Consider the following 24,098-nt stretch of genomic DNA (forward strand, 5'->3'; position numbering starts at 1 on the left):
CATCGTTCTATACGGCTACAACAAGACTCGTTCAGCAGCCAACCAAAGTTTTTTTTATCACTGGCGGACCACTTTTCATTTTAATCACTAAACAAAATCACTCACTACACTAAGAATACTTTAATCTTTAAAATGTTCACCTCAAATTACCTAAAACAAGCTTGAGTTAGCAGAAATATATGAGATGAACTTCTGCAATTCCTAAATTCCAACTGTATGTATTTTCATCTGTTTTCACTGCGTTGATGAAAATCAAGAGTTGCCAAATCAGTTCCTTTTAATACGAAAAAATCATACTGAAAATGTTTAATTATTACGACAGATTGAGATAGATATAGAAGCGTTGTGAAAAATGGTTTGTTTTACAAAATTCAGGATAAATTTATCTAATTTTATTAAATATACAATGCTAAACGATTTCATAAGAGTACGTAAGCATATTTAGCTTATTTGTTCAATGATTTCGTGAAAATCTGGTGTTTAATCCGTGCATTCTTCGTGCATATCGGCTTTATGAGATGAATAATGGAGCAGTTCCCCTACTAAGCGCCGTTGATTTCAAAGTTTTTTTTTGTATATAAACACCAGTGAGAGCTGCCCATTCAACGATGCGGCCCCAAACCATCACCAACTCGGCGATCTGGGACCGTGGGATATTTATATGGGACGGTGGGATGCTGGCCAATGTCGGCGCGTTAAGGGGTTATATACCTTTTTAGTTTTTAAAAAACCGAAAAAAAATTTATTATATTATCTTCAAACAAAACATCTTGGGAACATTTTCACAAATTTTCATAATGATCTGAGCAATAGAAAGAAAGTTAGAGCGATTTGCAGCGCGCCTCGCCACGGCAGCATAAGCTAAACTTGAAACTTTACACGCGATTATCTCGGAATAGTGTTTTCCGAAAAATGACTGCCGTGATCCTGATTGCGGGAAAACTACTGAACCGATTTCCTTCATTTTTTTTTTTATTTTCGTTATTAAATTCGCCGGTCCTTGAACGATCGCTTTTTGAAACATTACCTTTTTCCGCAAAAAAATTTTTAATGCAATTTTTAGCGCTCGAAACGTGCATTTTTTGGGGAAAACGTTCCCATTTGCACTGAAAACAAAATACTCATAAAAGCGATCTTTCAAGGACCCGGCACACTTCTAAACAAATGAAATAGTATGAATTTTTTGATTTCGGTTGACCCGCTGAGTCTCTATCAGGATCACCGCAAGCCTCTGCAAAAAAATAGCGTTTCGGGGAAACGGCCATTGCTCCAGTAATAATTGGTCTATCTCAAAATCAAACGTATTTTTGTTGTTGTTGATAAACTGTACTTTGAGAAAAATACCCCTTTGATGCAATGAAAATGGTGCTATGCACTTAAAAATAGATTCAAACTTCCCTCATTTTTTTCGACCAAAAAGGTATATAACCCCTTAAGCTGATGGCGAACACCGAAGGCCACTCACCGAAGGAGGCTCAGGCGCTGGACCGCCGAATTCTCGCAAAAGCCAAAATGTCTTGAAGCGGGTCTGACAGTGCGAGTAATGTCGGAGTACTTATTGGGAAGGACGCCAGTAAGTTCCTGATATGACAACGGCTTAAACGACCCATTTGTACAAGAAGGCAGCCTGCGTAGGAAGCACGCCAACCAATACTGCACAAGGCATGCCGGTGACCTGCCCACTGCTGGTCACAGCGGACTACAAACAGCGGGCCACGCTACCGAAAATGGTAGTGCTGTCAGAGCAGCTCGATGTTATCATCGAGTTTGTGGAATTTCGTAGCAATACGTCGAAGTTCCTGAAACAGGCACTATAACACATCAATCATGTTTCGCTTTGCCAAGAAATTTAAAAACATTTACTGCCTGAAAGTATTATACTGTGCAATTGTTCGGCCGTTACTGGAATATGCATCTGTGGTTTTGGCACCCTATAATCAGGATGGGAAGAACTGCGTTGAGGCTGTTCAGCGCAGATTCGTCCGCTTCGCTTTGCGCCACCTCAGGTGGGCAAATCCACGCCACCTACCCTGTTATGAAAGTCGTTGCTTGCTGTTTAGATTTGAACTATTGGAGGATAGACACAACTTGGCTAAAGCGTGCTTCATAGCTGACCTCCTTCAGGGTAATATTGACTGCTCTTCGCTACTTAGCTCTTTGAACATCAACATACGCCGCCGCAACCTCCGATCGCACCCGTTCCTGAGAATCCGTCGTGCAAGGACTGATTATGGCCATCATGAACCAATGAGTAATATGTCTCGAGTGTTTATAAGTGTATCTCGCGAAGCGAACAAACGTAGTTTCAAGCGCATTTTGTGTTAATTTTAAGCTGCTATTATTAGTGAGGTCATTGGGGTAAACATATTATCTGTTGACTAAAATTAATTAAATAAATAAATCAATTAGTCCCGAAGCTTTTTGTCAGATTGCGCCAGTAACAGAAATTTATTCTTGTCATCGTCACGCACCATCTCTTAGATGATAGCAAAAAAAAATCATAAAAATCCGCCCATTACTGCCCAAGTTACATCGTTATGAGGGACGGTACTCTTGGTAGTCACATCAATCATGGATGCAAAACAGCCTCGTATTTTGATTTATCATTGCTTTTAATAAAAAAAATACTGTGCGAGCCAAAAAATAACTTTATAAGTGTTACCCAGACTCTGCTCCGTCGAAAGCAACCGTGGAAGGTAGGTTTACCGAATTCAAGTGCGGTCGTACGAGTATCGATGACGCCGAACGTTCCGGAAGACCGAACGAGGTGATTACACTGGAAAATAACAAGAATGCCCCCATAATCAAAATCGCAAAGTGACCTGTAATCAAAATCGCAAAGTGAAATTGCAGGAGATAGCTGACATCAGTGCTTTCAAAATTTTGCATAAACATTTTTCCATGCGAAAACTTTTTTCAAACTGGGTGCCGCGCTCGCTCACGGTCGACCTTACCTTACCAAACAGTCCCAAGCCGTGGTGTGGCCTCCATTCTACTCGATCGGTGCGTCCCCCGGAGTCCAAAGTATGCACGATTTCTTGCCATAATGTGCCGTTGAATTCCACTGCTGGTATCGTTGTCGGCAGTTACCAGTGAGCTCAGATGCACGAACTCATTGACCACCTTGATTTCATCACCACCAACTTGAACTCGAGGTGGGAGGTTAGTACTGTCTTCTAGTGAACCCCTTGTTTCATGTTCTTCATCTTCGAAGCATTGATGACCAGTCCAATCCGTTTGGCTTCGGCCTTCAGTCCGATGTACGTATCCGCCATCTTCACAAAAGTCCGAGTCACAATGTCGATATCGTTCGCGAAATCAAATAGTTGAACCGACTTTTGGAATATCGTGCCACTCGTGTTAATCCCTACTCTTCTAATGACACCTTCCAGGGCAATGTTAAACAGTAGGCACGAGAGGCCATCACCTTGCCTCTTGAACCTCTTCGGGTTGCAAAGGGACTCGAGAGTGCCCCCGATACCTGAACTACACACATCACTCGATCCATCGTCGCTTTGATCAACCGCGTTAGTTTGTCCGGAAATCCGTAATCGTGCATAATTCGCCATAGCTGGCCTCGATCGATAGTGTCGTACGCCGATTGAAAATCGATGAACGAATGATGTGAATAACCTGCCAAACCGCGAATATCTGATCCGTGGTGGCGCGGGCCCTACGAACTGCTTCGTAAATGGTGATAGTCGACGGCAGAGTATTTGGGACACACAATACCCTCCATCCACTCGTCCGGTACTCGTTCTTCCTCCCAAAACCTTGACAATGACCTAGTGCACGGCTCTAACTAATGTTTCTCAATCGTATTTCAATAGCTCGCTGGGAAGTTGGTCCACTCCAGCAGCTTAATTGTTTTTCAGCTGGCCAATTTCCTCCTTCACTTCCAGGAGATCGGGGGCTGGTAACCTGATGTCTTCTGCTCGTTGACCAAGATCAGTTGCCATACCGTCCTCACGTTCTACTGCATCGCCGTTTAGATGCTCGTCGAAGTGCTGCTTCCACCTTCCGATCACGTCACACTCGTCTGTAAGGAGGTTGCCGTTCAAGCTTTTGCACATATCAGCTTGCGGCACGAAGCCTTTACGGGTGCTGTTCAGCTTATCGTAGAACTTCTGAGTGTCGTTAGCTTGATACAGCGCTTCCATCGCAACGGTCCTCTAGCTGGCGCTTCTTCTTTCGGAAGACTGAGTTTTGGCGTGTCAGCACGCTGACACCAGAACGTTGATCAGCCGCTCCTAACATGAAGATCAGACGCTGTTTTGAGCCGCACCATCTTGGTGAACTAACGCTCGGGCTGGCGAAACATTTCCTCTACCGCCGGAATATGGTTTACGCGCCAATGATCGCGTCGCACCTTGTCACTTAATTATTGTCGGATGACAACCTTGCCTAGACAACACCAATTAGTTGTGTCCATGTTTCGATCGACAGTCTAGTGTAAACATATGACTCGTGGAGGTGTGAGATAGGAACTTGTGAGGGCCGAAGCTATGTTTAACGCTCCTTCCAGGTTGTCGACTTACCATTTGAATCCCACGGTTGACCAGAAATTACAAATCACAAATCACTAAAAACGATGGCGAAATTATACGAATTAGGCTTCGTTCAGGGTCCGCTGAATAATCGGCTGTAGTGTCGGTTACGAGAGAATCTTGGGATACCGTACATGAAAAAGATGCCGAAACGGCACGAAGCGCCATGAAAGAGAGGCGACAAAATGACTACAGAAGGTCAAAAATGCACGGAGTAAGGGGACACCCTCACACTCAAGACGAACGGGCCCAAGTACTCTGAAATCTTGAAGAAATTGAAAAGCGAAACCCAGCTGAAGAACCTGGGAGCAGATATGCGAACCATCTGCCGATCGCGCAACGGGGCGCGATGTTGCACAGGCCTTCTGGGAGAAGTAGAAATAGAAGGTAGAAGTGGCCACTAAGACAATTTGCCTCTGTGATGGTCCAGGCCCTGAAGATAGCCAAACAGCAGCTGCTATACCAAGCAGTGTCTGAGTCGCTGCCACATTCCTCCCGAAGACGGTAGCTGGTATAAATGCAGTATGGTGGCCATACCACGAGCAGGAATGTTCTACTTGAGCTGTTATGCTCCGCCACGTTGGTCAATTGAAAGGTTCACCTAGAAGGTCGACCTGTAATCTATGAAGCTGACGGGACTAACACCGTTGGTAATTGTGGGCGACTCAACGCTTGGACTGTTGAATAGGGAAGCCGTTGCTCGAACCGAAGGAATCGGATCTTGATTGAAGCTTTGACAAAGCTTAACCAAGAAAACGGAAATTTGTTCAACGAAAATTTATTTATTAGCAAGTATAGACCACAGTTATAATAATACAATGTTTTCTTATATTCTATACATTATTTCCAGTAGTTAGTCGTTTTTTTATTTGATTTCTGCCCATAGTGATGTCGATTGTTTCGTAGTGCTGATTATAGTGACGCATCATGCGATTTATTGGGCCATTTTTTCAGTAGTTAGTTCTGTGAGAGTTTTCCGAAAATATTTTACGATTTCTTAATTGACGACTGGGTGCATAAAAATTTAGTTGCGATAATAATTTATAAGATTGCACGTGTTGAGAAATAATTTCATTGATGAAATAAAGCATTGAAAGTTCGCGGCGTTCTTGAGGTGCTTGTTTGTCGATAAGCATGCAGCGTGCTTCATATGGTGGTAAGGGAAATGCTATCCAATTTTGCTCACGAAGCGCGTACCAAAGAAATTGTTTTTGGACAGATTTAATGCGCTCTTCATGTGTTACTTGTTGTGTGTATGTAATATATATTAGTTTGATTGTATATGGGTCTTGAAAATTATGGCCGAAGCATTTAATAAAGCCCAGCATACTATTTGCTTTGTTGATTATTGTGTTATAATGTTCTATGAATGTAAGTTTGGAGTCTAAGACTACGCCTGGGTCCCTTACGATTTTGCATTTTGCATTTTTTTTCCTAAGAAAGTGTCTATTGGTGGTGTTCTTGTTTTTCTGCTGAAGGATATTGAATTACATTTTTTAATGTTGAGTTGCAATAGACTTTTATTGCACCAAGTGTAAAATACATTAATTTCATTCTGGAATATTTCGAAGTCTTCTGCATTGATTAGTTCTGTAAAGAGCTTCATGTCGTCAGCATATGTATTGATTTAAAAAGAAAGGAAATATCATTCACGTATAATATAAAAAGAAGAGGGCCCAGGTAAGAACCTTGAGGAGCCCCGGAAGTTTCTGCTATTGGATTTGAAAATGAATTTTGAAAGAGGGACTATTTGTGTTCGATTTGTTAAGTATGACTGCAGCCATTCCAAGAATTTTGTTTCCATTTCGTATTTTTCGAGCTTGAAGAGCAATAAAGGTATGTCGATTCTGTCAAATGCCCTGCCAAAGTCAGTATAAAGAGCTTCTACGTGGTTGCCGTTGTCCATTACAGTCAAAGCGAAAGTTATGAATTCCAAAAGATTTGTGGTAGTTAATCGGCCTTTATGAAAGCCATGTTGTTAAGTTGTAATTTGGTTTTTTACTTGCTGAAAGATTTTTTCATTAACTATTGATTCAAGTAATTTTCGAATGTATAAAATAATGGCAAATCCACGATAATTACGAATGTCATATTTAGCGCCAAATTTGAAAATTGGCACTCAATATGAGGTTTTCCAGAGTTCTGGAAAAATTTCATTCTTCAAATCTGGCGAACGTTGGGACCAAGCGTACATTCAGCTTAAATGGTGCGGAGTCGACCATCGACGTGACGTTCTCTAGCCCAGGACTGATCGTGAACTAGAGGGTAGACGATGGTTACACCCATAACGACCACCAGTCGATCTACTATAGTGTAGTCCATTACGCGAGGCAGCAAACACTCCGACCGTTCGAGGGTGGAAGACATTTCGCATTTCGATGCCGAGGTATTTGAAGAGGCAATGAGAAGAGATCACGAGGAGGTCAGTTGGCTTCATCCGAGTGCTGACCAATCAGTTGCCACATTATCGCGGGCATGTGACGCCACCATGCCTTTAACTCACCAGCTTAGGAATGGTAAGTCACCAGTATACTGGTGGACCTCCGCAGTACGTGTCACCGGGAGAGACGGATGATACAACGTGCACGTACTGATGCGCAGAGAGTAGAGTGCCGTAAAGCACTCAGCGGATCTACCAGATCGGCGCTTAATAGTGTGATAAAGGCGAGTAAGAGGGTTTGTTTCGATAGTCTATACGCGAGGGTCAATACGCATTCATGGGGTAACGCTTACAGTAATGGCGCTCGCGCTAAGGAGCACCCACGTATTGGTGTCGTTATACAATATTCTGGAAAATTATTTCCAGAACCGAGTACTTGTTTACAACACGGAGAATGCTCAGAAGTGCGTCCCAATCACCGCAGGGGTGCCGCAAGGTTCCATCCTGGGCTCGATATTGTGAAATATCATGCACGACGGGGTGTTGAAACTAAATTTCCTTGTAGATGTTGTGACCATCGGCTTCGCAAACTCGCTGTATACCTTGGCGAGTTGATCGAAGAAATCGAGCTGACGGCCGCGCCCTCCAGGAAACTGGAGTTATCGCATCATAGGACGTAACTCACGGTCGTACATAATCGTAAATTAAAGCAACGAGCGGTGTTCAGAGTCGAAGACTGTACCGTTACCTCAAAGCGATCTTTGAAGCTCTTGGGGATTATGGTTGACAAAAAAAAACACATTTAAGAGTCACGTCAACTTCGCCTGTGAGAGGGCTTCAATGACTATTAAAGGCAGCAAGCGTAATTTTTTTGCCAGTTCCAAAGCGCTACACGCAAAAGATGGAGTGTGCGTAACCAGATCATTTATGAGCGAAATTAGCGCATTTACTGATTAACATTGAAACCAGTACAACGCATGTGCGTTGGGCATAACACATTTGATGCTCTAGCGTATTTTGAATGTATTGCGCAGCTCCAAACCACTACACTTATAAAGCATCAGCCGATGCTCAGAAGGTTGGCATCGTTAGAACAGTACAACCAGCAATCAATACTGATAAGTTGGGTACTGAAGAAATTATTGTCTGATCGATTCACTTTCATGAATCAGGTCATTTGAAAACATCATTCAATCATTAACAATAAACAAAAACATGAGATTAGTCCAAAACATTTTGCATTTAATTATGACTCTGGTTTCATTCACATGAATTCGGTTCTGCGTTACTGGCACCAGCGTCAATAACTTCCGCGGCAACAAGGCTCTCTATTGGCTGTTTCGGTTGTTGACGATTTTTAGGGATGCACGAGCCGTTGATACGCACCGGCTCGCGAAAGTAAAGAACGGTTTTTTGAGCGCCTCGAAACTGATCGTTCGCCCGAAGCCGAAGTTTACCGAGACATTACGATTTTTGTGTATATGATACATATTCTGATTTTGATCTCTGTCAATGTATTCCTTGTACAACTTTTGCGTTATGCGTATCACGCATTAGTTGTGCGAAGTCAGAGCAAATTCTGTGCGAATTGAAAGAACACATTGGATGATTAAAGCTTGAACTTTTGCGTGTAGGTACTAACAGTTATCGTGATAAACTGGAAAGTACCTACAGTCTCATGTGCCTGAGCTTTTCGTAAAGTATCATAAGACGCAATCTGCGTCCTGTCCGTGACACAACAGGCATATGAAGTACCAAAAGCTCATTCTCGATGAGCAGCAGAAATTCCACAAAGGGTGTCTGGGGCCCCAAAATTCACAGGAATGGTTGAAAAGCTATAATCTTTAATTTTTTTTTTCAGTTTGTGCTTTAGGGCATTTTTTCGCTCGTGTCAAGTAGTGTTACCTTTCAAAATATACTCCATTTGTAACAGATCTAATTCATTGAGTCACATGTGATATTAAAGGAATAAAAAAATAACTTAGTACAGATTTTCAACAGATTTCTCCCAGTGCAAACTAACCTGAGTAACAGTATTCTGAATTCACTGAATTGATTCTCATGCCTTTTTAAAGTGAACAAGCTTTTATATACCTAACGTTGGCAATTTCATCCTCGGTGCTGCAGGATATCCTCCACTATGCAGAGCCGATGAAAAAAGTTTGTGGGTATAATATCGCTTACTACTTGTCCTTTTGGAGGCGACCATGCAAAGGATCGTGGTCTACAGCTTTTTTTCCCGGCGGCTCTAGCTGTCTCGTCATAGTTGACCGTAAAAATGTTTTCAAACTCCCACTTTCGATCGGGATGAGATTTAGAAATCAAAATGTTTTCAGTTAGATAGGCATACAGTTACAGTGTAGGTTTTATTTACTTGACTATCCAATAAAGTTTTTGAATAAATCGTTCGCATTTTTTTTTATTGTGAAGTTGGTGGCTCATTCATAGAACTAAATCGACCCCCTGAAGTTTGCATACTTATATTTGTGGTTCTATTGAAATGCAAAGCATTTCAATTCCGAAGCTTATCGGAATTTACCATGGACTTTTCATATTGTTTCAAAAGTGGATAATACTTCACATTTATTGATGATTCATCAACCTGGTGTAGTAAGAAGTTACGAAATCTATCTTAAAACTCCATACTCGAAGCACAAACAAGAGCAGTAGAAAAAATAGCCTCATGAACAATCAGCACGGGTTTAAGAAATATCACCATGATCCTCTTCTGAAAATAAAAATATATCTTCTTAGATTGTAACTTTGAACTTGTGTGATTAAAAAAACTCGATGTTAGATTGGTCATTGGAGCAACTGGTCAAGTTTTTTTATATCGTCAAGATTAGATTGAACATACGCACAAAAATTTCTTGTTACTAAAGATTGATGACACACTTTCTGATCCCTCGCCGGTAAGAATCAATGACACCTGATTCCGTTGTACAACATGCAGCTCAAGCTATGATAGGTATAGGATATTGCTCGAAATGCAGCTTGAAATCAATTCCGGCAAAATATTTGTCACGTTGCATACCTTTGCCTTTTCGTCTACCGTACGGTTAAAAATAGCACCGGTGCAGCAAGATGAAAAGGTCACGAGCATCTTGGCGCCAACTGCTGCTAGCAATCTCCGGTGCCATCGTCGGTACCTACCTATTTATCCGTGCTTGGACGTGGGTATGTATGTATATATCGCAAATTTTCTTTAACATCCTTCCCGCCTTGGATACCGTACAAGGTTTGCGGGTGAATATTGGGGACATAAGTAAAATAAAATCGTTTAAACACCCGCGAAATTTTGCGGTCGTAAAATGTATCAAATAATGGCAATCACTTTTTGTCCTCTTGACGGCGTGCGAATATAGATTTTTGGTTAGCCGCGGTTCGTTCTGCTATACTGAAGAACATATTTTTTCATCAAGGCATCATATTATGCATGTAGAAAAACCAGTTAAAATAAATAGGTCGACATCAAAACAGTAGGTAGCCATGTCGGATTGACAATAATTACATCGTAAAAATATGGGAACGAGTTCTCACACATTGGAGCAGTTGCTTTACCTTGGGCTCTTAATTAAATACAGAAATTATGCAAATTTACGGTTGAAATTTCTTTTGTAAATGGCAAATAATTCACACAGAGTCGATGCCGTTTTGCCAATTGCAAACCTTGGTTTCCTTTCATGAATGTCTCTGTTTGCAATTTTACTTATATCCTGTCTATATTCTGTCACCTTAAAAATTTTGAGATTCGTTTGCAGTTTGCAATAAAAATGAAAACTAGCAGGAAACCAGTTCCCATTCCACATTTATTCATTAAACGTTTTTCCACTAACCAGCAGACAACGGAAACGCTTAGGCACATATTATGTGTGAAATGGCAACCAACCATGCGTCTCCACGTCATATGGGAGGAGGGGAAGCAAACAAGCTGAACTCGCAAAACCCCCTTGGTATTCTTGAACCAGTGAATAGAAGTGACATGTGAGAGCAGCTGCAGCTGCGCTTTACGCAAAGACTTTTTTTCGCGTTGGATCCAGCAGATAACCGAGCTCATGCTGCCCGCAAGGTACGGAGTTGGAATTTAAATTTAATTCTAATGTGCATGCCCTGAATGCTTCCTTCGGAATTCCAATCCAATCTTGCCTGGCGGTAACTGTGGTTCTGAGTATCCTATCGAGAAGAAATACGGCTTAAAGTTCAAACAGAACGTGAAATACTTTAACATGGTTTAAAAAATACTTTACATGGTTCATTCGAATACGAAACATTGTACTTTAAATCCAATACTAATGGCGTATTTTTCATTTTTCAGGTAAGAACAATGGAAATATCTGTTTGGACGACGACAGCGATCCATGAGCTAAAGCTATATACGATATACGAAGCAAAACAATGAAACGCGTAGCTCTTTTCATAAAAAGAAACGTTATTAAACCAATCGAAAAATACATAACCGCTGGCTGCTGAAAAAAGGTGAATTTCGAAGCACTGTTGAAGAACAATTGTCCTAAGGCAGGTGCTGTTCGGAAGTACGCCTTCGTTCCAGGTTAGCTTAAAGTTTGTACACCCTTCGGCGTCGTAGAGGAATGGTTGCTCCACGGAACGGGCAGGAAACTAATCGAAACCGCAACCGGTGGAACACAGAAGTAAACAAAAATGAATGCAAGCTCAGTGAAGTGTGTTGTTTGGAGAAGTACCGTTTCCCCAGAGTAGTTTGTTTTGCCATCTAGACGAGAGTGGAAAGTGTAGCTCAAGGAGGCAGGGTAGAACAAGCAACTGAATATTTAAATTTTTCTTGAACAGCAACCAACCACTTACTTGCTCGAATTTGTATTACAATTGTTGGAAAAAGTATTATCGCATTTGCTGTGCTACCCCCAGCAAGAGGTTGGGCAAAAAAAGGTTCTCTATATTGAATAAAAAAATATATTAAGATATAGAGAAAACAATCCCATGTGGTGCTGCATAGCCAATCTCGTATCGTTAGATATTATGTAGTTTATTATAATACTTTAGTGTAGGTATGTGTGTTTTAGAAATGTGTTTCATGGATTTTGTTTATCGAAGTGCTGAAGAACAAGTTACATAAATAGGGCATAGGTAAGTACAGACCAGCTTTTCTTTAAAAAAAAATAACAGGAGGGTTGTGTGCAAAGCCACGACCGCAAGGTTGAAGTAGAATACTTTTTACAGGAAAGATAACCCGGCCGCTTTCGTGTCAGTCATTTTTTCTAGTAAATAAACGTTGACTAATCAGATCAATCGAATTTTACGCTTCAACAAGGATTGACCATTTTCAATAAAATAGTAAGTTGCTTGTCATGGTTGGGGCTTGACAATTTTTAAATTTTGAGATGAAATTTTTTCGGATGTCGTGCTCACTGAAGGAAAAGATAATTCAGAACGTTCTGAGACACGGAAATAAAGTAAAATTTGTAACTTTTACAAATTTAATAATGCAAATTAACTCAAGAGAAAACATCAACGCTTTAATCATCAGGTTATTAATTCATCCTGAAAAGGACAATTTTTTGTTAGTATTTTGGTATTTAGTATCGTATAAGATGCCGGTTACATCTTTGCGTTATCACTGACAGTGCGAACAAAGTATTGGTTGTGATAAAGTAAACAGTGAAATGCTGATATAAAACTCGAAACTAGACGGCTCACGTGTTGTCAAAATGAGTCAACTTTTCATTGAATGCATTTACTAGTGCCCACTATCGCACAAAGACTGCATTTCACTAAAGTGCCTCACTGCATCAGCTGCTATCGTTGCTGGAATCCACTGCAACTAGTGCGCTATCCTTAGCTACGCTACAGCTGTGGCCGCCATTTCTGGAATCCACTGCACTGCTAGTGCTGCTGCTAAGGGAGCACGACTGTTGTTGTCGCTGTCTAGAACTATTATGAGCGGCTTCGGCTGAAACAGGCTCTTATTTAGGCCAAATAGCATGTTTTCAATTGCAAGGTATATGATTCTGTCGACCGTGCTTGGGAAGCAAGCATATAACGACCAATCAGAGGTCGAATTTTTCGTTTTGACAAGGCTCGACTATTTTCAATAGTACAAAAGTGTGAATAATAAAATTAAAATTATCTTCTTTTGGGAAGAATCTTAATCGAATACTAATCGATTTATTAGCATTTGAAATTGGACATATCTTTCACTTTTTTCGGTTTTAGATTTTCATTTCATATCCCTATGTTGCCGAACTTCTTGAGAGAAGTATTCTACTTCAAAATCATCGCACATTTATTCAAACGCCAGCCATAAATCAATTACTGATTTTCATTTAATTGTTAAAATTCCGCTTAGTTAACTTTCTTGAAACATGTTTTGTATCCAGGGAAAATCAGTTGAGAATGAGAAACTATTTCCGCCAGATTCCATCATTGGGAGAAAATCAATCATCAATGTTTCTATAAACGCGTCGTATACAAATTACGGAACGCTAAATACCTAGATTTTAGACCCCCTCCCCCTCCCAATGTTACGTTTGATAGTATCCCCCCCCCCTAAAATTACGTAACGCTGGACAACATGCCACCCCCCCCCTCCAAATTTGCAATTTTAGGCAAACTTCACAGTTACGTAACGGTCTCAACTACCTCCCTCTCCCGTATGTAACAATAAGTAACGCAGACTCTACAACCCCCCCCCCTTCCCCTTCATGTGTTACGTAATTTGTGTACGACGCCAAAAGTATATCCCCTATTTCCTTCCTCTAAAAAGCAAAGTTCTTCTAGTGTCAATATCTGTAGTGAGAGCCATACAAAATTTATGAAGCCAACAATCAAAAATATTCAAAAAATTGCTTTACAATGTGTGAAACTTTATGACTGGTATTATGCTTTGTGGACAAACATGATTTGAATAAAACCTTTTCCAAAAAATATTCGTTAAGATTCGTATGAAAACTATAAATCGTTTTTTTTTGCAACTTTCTCGAGCTCTCAGTTCTAAAAAATAGTTTTTTGGAATCATTAGAATTATATTTAATTTTTTTTCTAATTAAACATTTTCAGTGTCATGGAACATTTTCATACTGAATTTTGTTTATTCTTGATAAATATCAGTAAAACTAGCAAGCACAACAATGAATGTTCAAGGGAGTTGTGTATAAATCACATTGTCGTTGTTGGTGTAATTTGTATTTTCTCATACAAACTTGATTTAAATTTCAAAAACACGATTACTCATCATAGGGGAACTGCTCCATTATTCATCTCAGCCCATATGTTCATCTCAGAAAACATGGAAACACAATTTAAAACAGGAAAAAACGTATATTTTTTTTCTTAAACCAATCTGCTAATCCATTGTATGGATTCTTCTTAAATCAATTTAGATTCGTCATAAAGTATAATCCTCAAAAACTCGCTTAAAAGCACTAAATTTAATATTATAGTCGGGCATCTACACTCGAAAGCTCATTTAATTCAATCACCTACCTCAGAAAACAAAATCCGCGCATCGTTATATACGGCTACAACGGGACTCGTTCAGCAGCCAACCAAAGTTTTTTTCATCACTAGCGGACCACTTTTTATTTTAATCACTAAACAAAATCACTCACCACACTAGGATACTTTAATCTTTGCAATATTCACCTCAGAATTCCTAAAACAAGCTTGAATTAGCAGAAATATATGAAATGAATTTCTACAATTCCTGAATTTCAACTGTATGTATTTTCAACTGTTTTCACTGCGCTAAAGAAAATCAAAAGTTGCCAAATCAGTTTCTGTTGAAACAAAAATATCATACTGAAAATGTTGGATTGTTCCGACATAATTTACATAAATCTACAGCACTGTAGTGATTACCAATTTTGCACGTAAACAACTGCAGCGGATATCTAGGTAACCTACTACGACGCACAGCGGTACGAGAGCTCAAAAACGTGAACTTAATTCGTTTGCTCTCCAAGTAATGGTTTTATTAACATACTATCTTCCAAATATATTTAGTATATAAAAAGGCTCAAATCATGACAGAAAGTTTTAGTTCGAAACTCAACCGCTAGTGGCGCTGCAAAATCTAACTTTTTAGTCTTACACTTTACAGAAATGGTGTTTTCACAAACTTTATCCAAGACACTTTTCTTCCAACTCTTTTTGTTTTGGATATATAACATTTCTTATTAGACTTGTCTTTAAAATAAGTTTTTTTCGAATATACAAAAAACTGTAACGTTTAGAAGGTTATAATGTTCTACATATATTTGTATGTCATTGAAACACACAACTTTGTACAAGACACAAAATAGATAGCTTCCACTCAAACCGAGTTATTGTTAATATATGTTAAAAAAACATCATTTTTTGTACACACCAAGAACACAAAAAAGCAAAAACTAGCAGACGAACATGCATGGAATGAAATATTATCATAATCACTCTACGAAATCTTTTTGATCGTTTGTCCCTTTTAGTATCTTCATTGTCTGATATGAAATTCAAAAAGACAGTTCAAAGTGCAATTGCAGGGCGAATATGTCATAAACTTTAACTAGTAATAACATTGGACAAATTCACGCAAAGAATCGATCTCACTGTATCGATTTTTTTAGTACTGTAAATCTAGTAGGCATTTCCTAGTCCCTATTGACCAGCTATCCGAGAAGGCACAAGAAAGCCTGTACAATGACATCAAGAGGTATGATGAGCTTGCTGAAATATTCGAAAACGCAAAATAATTATTACCTTCATAGATACAGATTAGACCACGTCAAAAAGTTTTCTAGAACAGCCGTAAATGTTGATTTACTACACCGTTTTCTGGAATCAATAGATCTAGCTATAAGCGGTTTGCGAGACAAGCCACCTAATGAGATCTGCGGTGATGAAAAATGCAGACTAGATATTAATTAGGAGGATAATGCTTATTCTGATGGGGATGATTTTTCAACTTTATATTTTTTTACACATTTATTTCAGCAAATTAATACATAAAAATTAAATTTAATTATCAGAACAATGCAGTAGATGATACAACATTTTTAATTTGAAATAGGTATGCAGTGATCAGTAATCTGGCCAACGTTCTGACGTGTATTGTCATCGAAAAAGTTGAGTAAGGCTGTTTTTTAAAGAAAACTTAAGCAATAAAGATACTGGAAGGGACAAACGTTCAAAGAGATTTCGTAGAGTGATTATGATAATATTTCATTCTATGCAGGTTTCGTCTGCTAGTTTTGCTATTTTGTGCTCTAGGTGTGTACAAAAAATGATGCTCCTTTAACATTTTTTGGCAATAACTCGATTTGTGTGGAAGCTATCTATTTTGTGTCTTCTACAAAGTTGCTGTGTTTTAATGTTATAAAAATATATGTAGAACATTATAACCTTCTAAATGTTACAGTTTTTCGTATATTCGAAAAAAACAATTTTAAGGACAAGTCTAATAAGAAATGTTATATATCCAAAACATAAAGAGTTAGAAGAAAAGTGTCTTGGATAAAGTTTTTTATAAGAACTTTATCTATAACTTTGTTGAAGACACTATTCCTAGTGTAAGACTAAAAAGTTAGATTTTGCAGCGCCACTAGCGGTTGAGTTTCGAACTAAAACTTTCTGTCATGATTTGAGCCTTTTTATATACTAAATATCTTCGGAAGATAGTATGTCAATAAAACCATTGAATAATTTGGGCAGTGATTCAAGCTTTGAGATGGATATGAAAGTGTTGTGAAAATTGATTTGTTTTACAAAATTCAGGATAAATATTGCTAATTTCACTAAATATACAATGCTAAACGATTCCATAAGAGCACGTAAGCATATTTTGTTTATTTGTTCAATGGTTTCGTGAAAATTTGGTGTTCAATCCGTGCATTCTTCGTGAATATCGGTTTAATGAGATGAATAATGGAGCAGTTCCCCTATGAGGACAGCTTTTGCAGTGTTACCATATCGATTTCGGCCCAATGATCCTTAACTGCTGCCTTAGAGCAGAAAATACCTTCAAATTGACGTCCGTTTGCATAACCGAGATTTCCCAGAGGTTTTCCAAGGGGTTACAATCAGAACTACAAGCTACTGAAAAATTATGTCCTCATTCGTGTTGTTCAAAACGTCATCCTGAAGCTCTCTATATATCTTGAAATTCAGTCGGTTCAAGATGAAATTGGGAATCGAGAGCCTTCAATAAGCAAAAGATGCTCCACCCTATTAAACTTCCATCTCTTAAGTTTCATTATTTATTTATTATTTTACTAACAAAAGTCTGATTTAATGTCGTTCGGTCAAAATTTTAAAAACGAGGTATTATTTAGCCTCCGTTTAAAAATTAGAGATGGTTTCCTAAATTCGAACGAAATTTTCCACAACAGAGAAGAAGCGAATACAGGCAGTCATAGGTTCGTTGCACCAAAATGTTGTATGATGGATATTTTGTTGCAATAACCCAGCAGATCGAAAAGCTCATTGTGAAACCTGAAAATTTAATAGAGGCAGCGTTCTTGGAGAGTCGATTTCGTTAATCATTAATTTGGCGATAAATACAGCTTCATGAATTTTCATTCGTCGTTCCAGTGTTTTCAGGCCGAGTAGATGATAGCGAACAGAACACGGTGAAAGATTTACGGCATCCCGCCAGGGTAGATCTCTTAGTGCAAATCGTAAAAAATTTTGCTGCACACGTTCGATACGTACATTCCACACAAGCTATAAGGGGCACCAAAATGAGAAAACATTCTTGATCAGTTGCCATACCAACGTTTTAACAACGATTTTTGAAGTACCGAGCAATTTTTGTGATAAATCAAAATTGTAGTGCAGCTTTTAATTGAAGTAGTTTTTCAATTGAAGTACTGAATATATGATGAGATCATCAGCCTACACTAATTTGCAGCCAGCTCCAAGCAGCAAGACGATGTCATTGAGAAATAAAATTAACAAAAGAGGTTCTAAACTGCTGCCCTGAGGAACACCGGAAACGTTGATGAACTGAGACGAAAAACAGGACTCAAACTGCACAAGTAGAGCTCTATCGCACAAATAAGAGCTAAGCCACTCCGATAATTCTCGAAATGCGCTAAGCCGTTTCAAGTTTTCGTAAAAGTATATTGTGGCCAGTACGATCAAATGCTGCTTTTAAATGAGTGTATATAACATCAACTTGCGCCTTTTGCTCCATGTGAGAAATGCAGGTTGACGTGAATTCCAGTAGATTTGAAAAAATGTATCGTCCAGGCATAAAACCTTATTGATTGGGGGGAAAATAGCACTTTGTCCGTGCAAGAGAAAAGTTGCTTACAACTATCTCAAACAATTTGGATGCAGCAGAAAGACCATGTAAGTTTCTTACATTTTTGTGGTCTCCACTTCTGAAAACAAGAGACATATACGACTGCTTCCATATCGCCGGAACTTTAACTTGCTCAAACGTACATTAAAAATACGACACAGGGGTTCCACTAGTCCTGAAGCACAGCGAGAAAACGCTGTAGTGGGTATACGGGTCTAGACCAGGGCAGCATGACCGCTTCGAAGGTACAGGAGTAGATTTGGACTCAGTTTCGCAAGTGACTCGAGAAAATGGCAGAGTTTTTTCGTTTCGAATTCACGAAGCTCCAAAAACTTTAAGTATTCCTGCGTAGTTCGTTTTGGACTCGCATAACATAGGATTTGTACAATCCCGCATATAGCACATTGCAACAAAAATTTACTTTTTCTTCTGCCTTGGCTTCTGTGTATGATTTTTTATTATGTATTTTGACGCAAAAACAAATTTCTCCCAGTTTGAACACATGTCACCTTAAGGGGCAACAGTAGCGCCATTTTGCATTTTTTAAAAATCGGAAATTTTCGTTGTTCTTTCGACACCATTTTGTTTCGAAGCCAAATCTCAAAATTCTAACAGTTTGTCCACATATTAGCATTTTCTTACCCATCTTTAAAAAAAAATCTTCAACCGGACAAAAACTGAGCTCCAAACGGTGAATCGACGAAAACGGTTTTGGCATGGTAGTATATTTCACAAAGCGAAATAATATCGAGTATATACTAGTTTTAATCGTAATGCGCTAATATCTTGAAGTAGTAGTTAAAATATGTCTTAAATAAAGTGAAAAAGTCTCAGAAATCGATTGGTAGGTGTCTGGTCCGCGTAAAATACCAGCAACATGTTAATTTTGCCCCAATTCCCCTACAATACTAAAATAGGTTTATCTCGACGTTAGATAAATTTATTTGTAATATGTTCAATGTAACCCCAAGTAACACACGTTGTTATAGAGCAGTTGAGATAACTCCTCTAATACAACCTGCAGTTATAGATTTCAGTTGACATTACCTTTTCCATGACATCTCTATCACCAGAAAAGCGCAAAAATTAAAGGCTACTAGAACAAGTACTGATACTTTATGAAGTATTATAAAACTTCATAAAAGCAAGTCAACTTGTTAGACCGAAGCTGTAAAATACATCTCGAGTACCAATATGGTAGAAATACGTTAAAAATAGGTTGCTTTTAAGTTGTAATTGCTAACTAATCAAAACATCGTTGACGCAAGCGTAAAACTTCAAAATAAAATAGATCAGGCATTACAGAATGTTCACTGATTTATTTCATCGCGAAGAGTCAATTTACCCCACCACCGCATGGGCTTAGTTCGTAAACAACTATCTGGCATCTTTTTCTTACATGCGGAGTAAATCGCAATGTTCTTTTTTTCCTTTGGTAGATCTGCACTGACCCAGTGCAATGGAGAAATTCGCACATTCGTGGGTCAGTTAGAATTCGCCATAACAAAGCGCATGCGCAAATGCGTTGCTATGACAACATTTACCCAGCGCATGCGCAAATGGATTGTTACGCGCAGTGCAACCAGTTCGATGATCGGTTTTGTCAGTGACACTTTTAATCAATTATTAATTGATGATGAAAAGCAATGTTCAACCTTTCAAAATTAATTGTTTCTGTCGCTTGAATATTGAAATTGTTTTCGCATAGTTTCAACGTTATCTAGACATAAAATAATTCCAAACTAGAAAACGTTGTTAGATATACGGTAACAAAAATTAGAGTGATATAGGTTGCACTGTAAGCGTTTTGTTTACCTTTTCATGGCACATTTTGCCCACCTCGAATAGGTTTATTAAAATCGTTTAAATAATTTCATTAACAATTTGATCAAATAGTTTTACGTTGGGTTTCGAATACCAATAATAGGAAAAGTACTTTACAGGTACGTAGTATTGTTTTTAGGCGTATAATATTGAACACGCGCGCGGCTGGGCATTTCATACTCAGTTTTTCTAATACATAGTGAAAACATCTGGAGGACAACTTTAAGACAAGTGTCATTTGTGTCATAGTTGCTGGTTCAACTCATGTTATTGAAAAACATCTCCAAAACCAGGAAAAAATGAGTTTGTGTTTGAAATGTGGTTGAATTACTGATGAAATACATCTGCTCACAAATGTTGTATTTTAAGTTGCTTTCTGTACTGTTTTGATAACATCATAAACACAAGTTACAGATAAGCAGCAGCAGTTTATATTCGATAATATATTAAATACACTTATGCTATGACATAACATCTCGACAAGAACATAACAACACAAGTTTTGAATTGCGCTTATAGTAATCTTATATGACTACTGTCATTGTGAATTTTTTTTAAACATGTTTTGTGTGTTACTTGGGATATCAAGGTAAGAGATACTCATAGTTACAATAAAAATTTGTCTTCACATGATCCTCCCCTTTTTGCGGTAGGGGTCGCATTTAACTTTATCGAAGACGCGATGATTCTGACTCACACCTGAAGGGAGATTTTTATTTTATGTAACAGTTAATCAGTTTGGCTAATTCATGCTGTATTAGGAATGAGTAAGTAATACTCAGTTTTATCCATACTAATCAAAAGTGAGTAACTACATGATTACTCTGTTTAGGGAAGATCCACTTTTAAGGAAATTGAGTCAAAATTTACTCAATTTAGAGTAAAAATGGCCGAGCGTGTATGACGTCTCCAACGAAAATTATGTTAAAATATCCATAACGTGTCCGACTAGACCGGTCGTTCTTTTGTTCAATCCTACCTCACTAAAATGTTCTATACCGCAAAATATTCTTCATAGAACACCATCAACCGAACCACCGTTAGAAAGGGGATGGAAAGATATTCTTTTGCATGTTTCAGTACCTGGAAAAGTCATTTTCAATTGAATATCGTCAGGCAATAGTGACACTGTTTACTTGCTATTAGGAAAACTGTACCATAATACCTGGAGTTCCTGATAAGATAACCGTTGCAAAATCGCGGTATGAAAATTCATCAAAACCGACTCGAAAGTTTCTTGAAACTAATCCTGAGGTAACAATTGGCTTCTCATCTTCCGGAAGACTTCTGTCGGAAGAGTGAATATTAGTAGGCGGAATGGGCACCATACACGGTGTGTCTGTATAAAACACGAAAATATTGATTTGTGCCTTTAAACTTTTCATGCGTTGCCAATAATTAAAAATTCATCAGTAACTCAATCAGTAAATCAGCTCAATAATAATTAACATACAATCACACCACTTTTCCAGAAAAATGATAACAGTAATACAGTTTTGCGTAAATGGGAAATTAAACTGGTCGACAACAGCGAAAAAATGTTGCCGCAAACCTTAAAAAAAAGATTATAGCTTTTTAATCGTTCTTGTGAATTTTGGTGACCCTAGTGCATATCTGTTCAACCGAAGGACCAAAAACGAGACAAAATCATTTTATTTTAAATATCGACATCTAGCGGTGGAGATTTTACACTCAAAATTTTATTACAAATTCTCAAGAAAAGAGTTAAATGTTCTAAGTGATATAAATATATATAAGAATCAAATATTTGTTTTCGAGTTCTATTTTCTTAGGAATATATATTTTTATGACATAGATACTTTACAGAACTAGTTTCACCTTATATTTTATATACATCATAACTTTGCTCGAATGTATTATAAAAATGTTTTATAAAATAATATGTTTGTCGTGCAACACTACCTACTTGTTTACTAATAATAACTGTTTGTAAAGTACGCAACCAATAACTACTGGGTCACCTATAATATCTGTTTTCGTATATAAATACGATTGCACTACTCCAGATGTGTTAGTAACAGTTTGCATTTTGTGGAAATGAATAAAGTGAAAATGGAATACACCAAGCCCGAGTTGAAAAAAGCGATATCAATGTCTGATGGAGCTGCCTCACAATATAAAAATAGAAAAAACTTTGCAACAAAATATAACGTCGATGCAGAGTGGCATTTTTTGCGACTTCTCATGGTAAAGGCCCATGCGATGCAATTGGTGGCATATTAAAACGAATGGCAGGAAATGCAAGTTTAGCTAAAGAACATGAATATCCCATTACAAGCGCAAAAGAATTGTATGATTGTAATAAAAATTCATCAAAAATGTCATTTAGTTGGGTATCATATGAAGAATATGAACAAAGAGTAACAGAATGGAGCAATATTTTCAAAAAAAAATATATATATATATATATATATATATATATATAATAATAGCTGCCACACAAAAGTATTACTCTTTTGTTCCGATTTCAGAAAATAAGATACAAACGAAGCTGTTTTCAAAAGATGACGAAACATTTACTTATGATGTATATAAAATATAAGGTGAAACTAGTTCTGTAGAGTATTTATGTCAAAAAAATATGTTCCTAAGATAATATAACTCGAAAATAAATATTTGATTCTTATATATATTTATATCACTTAGAACATTTAACTCTTTTCTTGAGAACCGTTCGCCCAATCGTTTTGTTGTCAAAGAATGAATTGTATGTTTTTGATGAAGCATTCCAATGAACGTATGGTTTTTGCTGGAGAACCATGGACAAATTAAGAGAAACGTGTATTTTCCTAAATAATTAGGATTCTTCGAGCTTCAATTAGAAATAACTCGAAAACCAATGCATTTAGAATGTTTACTACCAAAAGCTTTTTGATTCAAAATTACTCTCTGCATCTTTTAAGATCATCAGAATACAAATATTTTGAAAAATGTTTAAATTTGAATTTTAATAAAAAAATTAATCTACCATGAAAAAGATATTTTTCATTTCTCCATCCTGGACTTTTTTTTTAAAGTTGCGTATTAACGTCAAGTTTCTTTAAAAAAAAATAAAAAAAACTCAACTCTTTTTTTTTTAATTGAAATTTAATGTTTATTTTTAATTTTTTTTGGTCAAAAAAAATTTTTTTTTGTACAGTGTATATTTTTTTTATGGTACATTTTCAATTCCCTACAACTCATTCTCAGACAGTTTTTATATACAACCAATGGTTTCTGGGCTACAATGCTTCGAATAAAACCTATGCCAAAAGGAATACGCCCTTTTAGAATGTAACTCATGAGTGTAAAAAATCTCTCCACCTGTGAAAAATGCTCAGTTTGCTAAGCCAAATACGTGTGCAAAGTTTCATTCAAATCAAAAATGGTCGATTAAATTTTCGCGTATTTCCAGGCGATTTGAAATGATTTTGCTCACCTGCTCGTGGTGAAGAAATTCTTCGATCTCTCTTGTCCTCATACAAAAGCAAAAAGAATGTGCGAGCTCTCGTAGCTCTTTCGTCGAGAGAATTCTTTGTTTTCTCCGGTACTGGTATAGCGAGAGTGTCTTTTTATATGATAACCGTACAGTACCACCCGCATACGTGCAATGTTTGTTATGTTCATTTTCTTAATGAATTTTATTGTTGCCCGAGTTGAAAACCGAATATCTTGACTAACGACAAACGTTTTATTTATATTGTAGGTACCTAATGTCGCAAGCAGTGCTGTGTATAGCGCATCTGATATGCACTACTCGCAATGTTAGGTATAATAAACGAAACCAATTCCAACGAAAATATTTAGGTAATTCAACTAATTGGTTAAAATGGTTTCATAGTCGCGGGGTGTACAATCCAAAAAAAATTTAGGCAATGTTCGAGAGGTTGAGAGATTTTTGGTTCAAATTCTTCTATTCATGTGCATTGTGAATTGTTACTGAATTTCCGCTTAATGGATCTCTGTGGTCCTGTCTTAACTTGATTTTGATAGATTTTTGTCTGGTCATTGAAGCAAAAAAGAATAGATTTTTGTTGCATGAACTGTTCGAGCGATGCACTGTAAAATTAATGTAGGATAGAACAGCGAA

General features: G+C 37.8%; 1 protein-coding gene across 3 annotated transcripts in view; it reads left to right on the forward strand.

Annotated features, from left to right (window-relative positions):
- LOC129727504 (uncharacterized) overlaps window positions 1–24,098 on the forward strand; it is a 330,263-nt gene that overhangs the window by 3,329 nt on the left and 302,836 nt on the right. For 2 of the 3 annotated variants that reach the window (XR_008728545.1, XM_055685384.1), the window contains exon 2: window positions 11,243–12,030. The gene's annotated coding sequence lies outside the window, so the exon portion shown is untranslated. Of the gene's footprint in view, window positions 1–11,078; window positions 11,178–11,242; window positions 12,031–24,098 lie in introns of those variants that run through there. The other variant, XM_055685386.1, reaches the window with a different exon arrangement.

Source organism: Wyeomyia smithii, chromosome 3 (genome assembly GCF_029784165.1).
Source record: "Wyeomyia smithii strain HCP4-BCI-WySm-NY-G18 chromosome 3, ASM2978416v1, whole genome shotgun sequence".
NCBI classification, from domain to species: Eukaryota; Metazoa; Arthropoda; class Insecta; order Diptera; family Culicidae; genus Wyeomyia; species Wyeomyia smithii.